Here is a 7,049-nt window from a genome sequence, read left to right on the forward strand (position 1 = left end):
TGGGCGGCCCGGCCTCGGGATCTTTTTCTTTTTCTTTCTTTCTTTTTTTTTTTCCGATTCCGTTAGTGACCCCGTTACCCGCCGCTGGGGCCTAACCCGGACTCGGAGGGCTCGCGGATTAGCCGCCCGCCAGCCGTGGAAACGTGATAAGAGGCGTGCGGTTTGCAGAAGGAAATTTCTGATGCAACTCTCCTCCTTCGCTGATTGCCTCTCCGAACGCCGCCCGGAGAAGGCCCTGCAGCACGGGCCGTATGGAAATGAGGGTATTTGCTACTTTTTATTGTGTCCGTCCTCCCTGGGGATTGGAAGAAACGCCAACTTTTTTGTCCTTTGCGTGGACGGAAGCGTGGGGCACGGCAGGGCGGGCGCCACAGGTGACTGGGACCAGGTCCCGGCTCGGTCTGGCCCGTGCACTCCCAGGAACGCTTCCTGGCCACCCCGGTGCCCAGTTTAATTCAAGATGCAAAGAAAAGACCCAGAACCGGCAGCGCTCGCGAGTAAATACGCGCCGTTGCACAACTTTCTGGGTGCCGCTGTTTACGAGCTGGGCCGGGACACTTTGTTTCCGAAAGCGCTGAATCAGCGTTTGCAGCCCCCAAGCTCCTGCCACGGGCTCCAGCCCTGGGCTCCGCTCAACGCCGCGCGCACTTTTACTCACAACACATGTTCGCGCGGCAACAGGCGCCGGCTGGGCTTCCCAGCACAAAGCGGCCGGTTTCTCCCGGGGGTGGACCCGGAGCCCCCCGTTTTCTTTGTAAAAGGAAAGTGGGGTAAATCTAGGCTCCTCTGAGCAGAAGACATTCTGGCTCCCGGGGGCGGGGAGTGTCCTCTAGGGGAGGATTTATTCAGGAAAAGTCCTGAAACCCAATGTGTTTCCAGGAACGATGGAGACGCGAGGTTTTTCTCTCCCAAATCAGAACTGGGGGTGACGGCACACACCGTGGGAGTCTTATTGGGGCGCCTTGAAACCCCAGGGCTGCCCGGCTGGTCTCCAGATCACAGGGGATCTGAGGGCAGCCCGCTGCACCCCGGCCAGCGGCTTGTGTAACTGAGAAGCGTGGCCGCTGGTCCTTCTGAAGCCTTTCGGTTTAGAACACGGGGTCACTCACAGCCTCGCTGCTGTGAATCCTCTGGAGCCCCTGGCACCCACTTTGCAAGTATGGAAACTGAGGCTGCGGAGGGGGAACTGGCTGCCCAGGGGCACGGGGCCAGCAAAGCTTTGGATATTTTTTTAGTCCTGTGAGTTTTCTGCTTCTGCACGAGGGCTTCTGCCTCTGAAACAGAAATGGCCAGAGGACCTCCCCCCCCCCCCCCCCCCCCCCCCCACACACACAGCCCCAGCCACATGCCCGGAGAACTAGGAGGCTCTAGGACTGGTCCGGAGGCTCCCAGCTGTCCAGAGTTCGGCCTTTATCGCCTGGGCCATTATCAATATTTTCTTTTGTCCACTCACTGTTTATACTCAAATACACATTTATTTCAGAAGGAAGCATTGATCTCCACAAAGTCATGCGTTTGATCTGCTGGATGTTTATTGTGATGAGAACAGTGTTTTAATAAAAGTTGTGTATCCCTGAAGTTGTCCATTGCATATCTTATGGGGTCTGTACCATTTCGGGGGCAGCCAAAAATGCCTTTTGTGTGTGGACCAGGGGCCTGGCCCTGGGCAGGCTCAGGCCAGGTGCTGGTCCAGGGCTGGGCATGGCGGCGGCCACCAGGCACGGGACCCAGGGCAGCAACGACCCAGCGACAGCCTCCACCAGGAGAGAAGAACGAAACCAGAATCCAAGGGCCGGTCCAAACGTTTTGATGTTGATGCTACGGCTGGTTCGAGACTTGACAATGTGTGGAGACCAGACTCCTGCCTGAAAAGAGACATCTGCTTGTCTCCGAGCTGTGGGAACTCTGGGCCGCCCGTCCGATAAGACCCAGGACCTAGTCCTGGCCGGGGGCTCAATGGTTAGAGTATCGGCCCCCGGACCAGAGGGTCGTGGTTTTGATTCCCAGTCCAGGGCACGTAACCCAGTTGCAGGTTCAGTCCCCCGTGCCTCGACCAGGGCCACGTGTGAGAAGCGTCCAGTCCATGTGTCTCTCTTACTTCAATTCTCTCTTTCTCTCTCTCCCCCTCCTCCTCCCTCCTTTCCACTCCGTCTAAAAAAAAAAAAAAGGAATGGAAAAAATATCCTCGGGGGAGGATTAAAAAAAAAGAACCTATGTCCTCGGAATTCTGCCCAGGCCTTCTCTGTGCGTTTGCAGTTGGTGGCACAGACCCCGTCTGTCCCACCAACCTATCCTTGCAGGGACCCTGGGGCAGAAAATATTTGCCTTGTCTCATTTAAGTCATCGGTCTCCTGTTCAAAATTTAAATAAAACTTTCTCTGCGAGTGGAGTGTTTTTTTTGAAACCAGTCTTATTTTTTGCTTCAGTCGAAGGAGGGGCGACGAGGGGAGCAGTGTAGACCGCCAGGCTACTTTTAGGCGAGGCGTGGGGGCCTGGGGACCTGCGACCAGGTCTGCGCTCATGGGCGCGTAACTGACCTCATGTTCCAGCCCTGGCTGACATTTAATCTGTGTTAGTATTGTAGCCGCACACTTCTGGGGAGTCGTGTCTGCCCCCCGCCTTCTCCTTCTGGGGGGACCCCTTTGCCTCCGACCACCTTCCGTGGCTTTGGAGCTGGTCGTGAGTGATGGGCTTTTTGGTCTGTGCCCCTAGTAACTAGTAACCTTTTGAGCTCGGCGTGTCAGCATTTTGAAAAACCCTAACTCTGGTGCCGTGTCACATATAGAAATTTTTTGATCTTTGCAACCATAGTAAAACAAAGACTTATATTTTTGATATTTATTTTATATATTTAAATGCCATTTAACAAAGGAAAATCAACCAAAAAAATGAGTTCGCGTGTCGCCTCTGACACGCGTGTCATAGGTTCGCCATCACTGCCCTAGTTAGTGATCACAGGGCCTGTTAACCAGGTGGAGATGGTGAGCAAGTGACCCTTAAAACCTTAAAGCCAGGTCATAGGGAGGCTGACATCCCTTTTAATTTTTTTAAAAAATACATTTTTATTGATTTCAGAGCGGGGGGGAGAGAGAGATCAATGATCAGAGAGAATCATGGATCGGCTGCTTCCTGTACGCCCCCCCACAGTCCTCTCGAGGCGGGATCGTGGGGGGGGAGAGAGATCAATGATCAGAGAGAATCATGGGTCGGCTGCCTCCTGTACGCCCCCCCACAGTCCTCTCGAGGCGGGATCCAGTGGTGTGCCTTTCTGTTTTGGGGACACCCACACTTTAGGGAGTGAGATCCCCTTGGGAGTGAGGGGAGCCTCGCTCGCCCAGGTGCCCACCACACAAAAGGGGGTGTCTTGGTGGAGAGAACTTCTCTGGCGCAGTCCTGCCAGGGTCCTGCCTGGGACGCCCGGGATGACGGTGGTCCGTCTTGACTGGGTGCCGCTGGGAAAGGAGACGTTAGTCCTGTTTTCAGCCGTTGAGTCTGAGTGTGGGTTTGGGGGAGGTGCTCCCTGACCGTTCAGCTCCTAAATTTGAGGCTCCTCTCGGGGTTGGAGCAGCTGCCGCGGATTGTGGGATTTGGCCTCCACGGCGGGAACGGGATCTGGGAGGAATGTGCTCCCTCCCTCTGCCCAGTACTGACCACTGCACACGGCCCCAGCACCTCGGTGTGACTCCAGCTGCTACCATTTGCTGGCTCGGTGAGCCTGGGCCAGCGAACTCGGCGCTCGGGCACAGTGGGGTCGTGGGGACGGTCACCTTGACGCGCCGAGGGCAAGGTGGGATGCCCTTGGGGGGGTGTGGACCCTGACACGGCGCGTGGCGGTTAGGGAGGCTCGGAGATGCTGCTTCTGGCACGTCCACCCTTGGCTTTGAATGCCCTGCTTTCTATTAATCTGCGAGGTCTGCTCGAGAGAGGGCTGTGCTCCTCGCCTCTATGTCCTGGTTCTCGTTAGCGGTAGAAGGCCCCGGGGACGGGGCGGCGGGGGGGCCCTGCCTGGAGCACCCGCCCCATGAGTGTGACCTGCCCACAGGGAGGCCAGGGCAGAGGTGGCTGTGGGGTGTCCGCCTCACCTGCGTTTCTGTGCCAGGGCAGCGGCCCGAGCACCAGCAGCTACGGTCTCCCTGGCACGTGGGCTCATGGAGCAGCTGGCACAGAGCCGGGTGCGTGGGCCCTCGTCGTGACCTCGATGTCGTCACGGGGTGAGAAGCAGGGTGGGCTCCGTAGCCGGGCCCTTCAGGGCCTCCAGGCACGGGAGGAGCCCTGGGAGGACAGGCCCTGCGGCCCTCGCTCCTCTGCGCTGGGCCTTGGTTTGCTGATTTGTTTCCTTAACTTTCATCCCGAGAGGGTTGGGCGGGGGTCTCTCCCAGCCTTTTCTGAGTGGCGCCCTCCTTTGTTGATATAAACATTTCATAAGACCACGTACCTAACGGGAGGAGTAACGTTGGGGTTCCTTGCTCCAGGAAACCCACGGCGACCAAAAGCCCCTAGAACCGAGGAACTTGGAAATCCAGAAGTTTGCGCAGCAGCCTCCTGCATGGAGGACCTGTCCTTTGCCCCAAGCAGAACCCCTCCCTCCGGACCTGGGCGCTGCTGGGGAGGGCTGCTCCCACCGGTGGTGGGACGAGGAGCTGGGTGACGCCCAGAGCCCTCCGAGCGCCCTAGGTGGCCAGCCAGGCTGTGGGGCGTGGCCCGAGAGCCTGCTCCTGGCTTTTTCTAGAATGCCCTTCTCTCTCCTGAAGAGTTGTGTGGGTCTCATGGAGACCCTCCCAGCTGTTTCTAGAGAAATGAGACTCTGAGACCAAGGCCTGCATCTGGAGGGTGAGGGCCCCTGGGAGGAGGGACAGGCGGGAAGAGCTCCCAGCTCCTTAGCTGGGTCCCCCCTCGAGGTGGGCCCTTCTACTGGCCCAGGGTGTCCTCGCCGGACAGATCCGTCCATGGGAAGGTCCCCTAGTGTTCTAGCCCCTCAACTCCCAGGCACACTGTTTTCAGATGATTCCCCAGAAGGAAAGGCGGCTTATGAGTTGGGTGTTTTTTCTGTCTTTACCTTCATATTTCTAAGCAGGCGTCTGCATGAGGAATCACAAAATGCCCCCTCCCCCTCCCCGTCCCCCCAGTGCCCAGTTTCCCTGCTTAGAAGGCCCCATCTGAATCCCACTCTTGTACTTCTTTGTCCCCCTTATCCCTTCAGCTGACATGGGCTGGGCTGCTGTGACAGCCCCCCGAAACCCTGCCCCTGGCTGCGATGACTTTCTCTGTCCTGTAGGACATTTTCTTTTCTCCTGCAGCTGTTTTTGCATCTGCTTTGTGGTTTATGTACTTATCACTCCCTGCTCCCACCCCCACTCCAAACTGACACAGTTGTGCAAAGGTCCCTTCTCACACCCTTGGTATGTGGCCAGTTTTATCTTCTGGAAACATCTCTCCTTGAGGCCCAGTGGCCCCCAGGCTCTGAGTCCAGCGGCCGCCCTGGCCTCTTCCTTCTCCATCATTCCCTGCTCTTGGATCTCATGACTCCTCTTGCCTGGTTTCTTTCCAAAGTTTGATGGTGAACATTCCATAACAACTTCCAAAAAAGAGGTGCGTGCAGATTTTCTGAGGCCCTGCATGTCTGAAAATGTCCTTGGTCTGCGCTCACAGCTAATCGTTTGTCTGAGAACACACTTCGAAGTTGGACGCAGCTTTCCCTCGAAAATTTGAAGGCCCCCATTGTCTGTGGGCAGAAGGGGGCTGAGCGTGAAGCGAGTCCGAGTCTTGATTTTGTGTGTGTGAGAACTTCCCAGTGTTTCTGTTTGTTTGCTTTCCCCGTTTTCTCTTTTTCATGTCTGGGAGCTTGTAGGAGATTCTCTTTGTCTTTGTCTGCAAGCCCCTTGAAGCTGAGCATGGGCGGGGTCAGCATCTATGGCTCCGGGTACCTCCGGGGCCCCTGTAAACGGAAACCCAGATCCTTTCAGGATGGGAAAGGTTTTTGAGTTAATTCTTTAATTTATCTTCTGCCATTTTCCTCTGCTCTCTTTTGATAATGGTTTTTATTTGCTGGTCAGCTGCCTGAACCGGTTCTCTCTCTCTTTTTAAAAATTTATTGATTTGAGAGAGAAAAAGGAAGGGGGGAGAGCAGGAGGGACGGGGAAGAGATCACTTTGTTGTTCCACTTATTGATACATCATTGGGTGGTACTTGCATGTGCCCCGACTGGGGATCGAACCCACAACCATGGCGTGGGGACGGCGCTCTAACCAGCTGAGCTACCCACCCAGCTCGGGTTCTCTCTTGAGCTCCTATTTTGTGTCTTTTGTGTTGTTTTAGGTTATGGGGCATAGCAACTTGACTAACTTTTCAAGTGGATTTTTCTATCTTCATTTTTAATTTCTATTTTAATTTTTAAGGACCTCTTTGTTCCTTTTTTTGATTATTTTTTTTTCTAAATTGACTTTTTAAAGAATAGCTTTAGATTCCTTGCAGAAAAGTTGAGTGGAAAATACAGATTTCCTATCTCCCCCCTCCCCTCGCCCCCAGCCTCCACCGCTTCCCTCACTCATCACCCCCACGAGAGTGGGACGTGTGTTACGGTCGCTGAGCCTACAGTGATGAAATATCACCCCTAAATAATTATTCTGATTTTAGTGGCATCATATTCCCGTGTCACAGATGCACTGTGTCTTTTTAAATCTTTTTGGAGATGTTAGTTTTTATGGGTTTTCGTTTTAGTTTTTCCTGTAGTTCCTTCTCTCCAGTTGTTACGTTACTTTTTCACTTTTACTTTTTTTTTTTTCCTGCCTGTGGCTGGCTCCCCAGAAAGCAGACCCTTCGGCAGGCAGGAACTTACGTGCGTGTTTGATTTGGGTGTGCGAGCGGCGGAGCGGGGGAGGGGAGCAGGCGAGCGGACACGCGGCACAGGGCTGGGCTTTCTGGATTCCTTCCTGTCGTCTCCCTCCGTCTTCCCTCGCGCGCTCCCACATCCTGGACCAGCCGCTGGGCGCCGGGAGCCCCACCAGTCCTCCGGGGGCTCGTGGCGGAGGCAGCCCTTCTGTCCCGTGCCC

The 7,049-nt window shown here is 55.3% G+C and overlaps 1 long non-coding RNA gene across 1 annotated transcript; it reads left to right on the plus strand.

The window, feature by feature from the left end:
• Positions 1 to 6: 6 nt before the first annotated feature.
• On the plus strand, positions 7 to 1,578 carry LOC106724184. Its single transcript, XR_001359935.1, has 2 exons — positions 7 to 263; positions 1,484 to 1,578. It is a non-coding gene; the product is annotated as an uncharacterized LOC106724184 (long non-coding RNA).
• Positions 1,579 to 7,049: the final 5,471 nt, after the last annotated feature.

Source organism: Myotis brandtii, unplaced genomic scaffold (genome assembly GCF_000412655.1).
Source record: "Myotis brandtii unplaced genomic scaffold, ASM41265v1 scaffold743, whole genome shotgun sequence".
In the NCBI taxonomy this organism is placed as follows: Eukaryota; Metazoa; Chordata; class Mammalia; order Chiroptera; family Vespertilionidae; genus Myotis; species Myotis brandtii.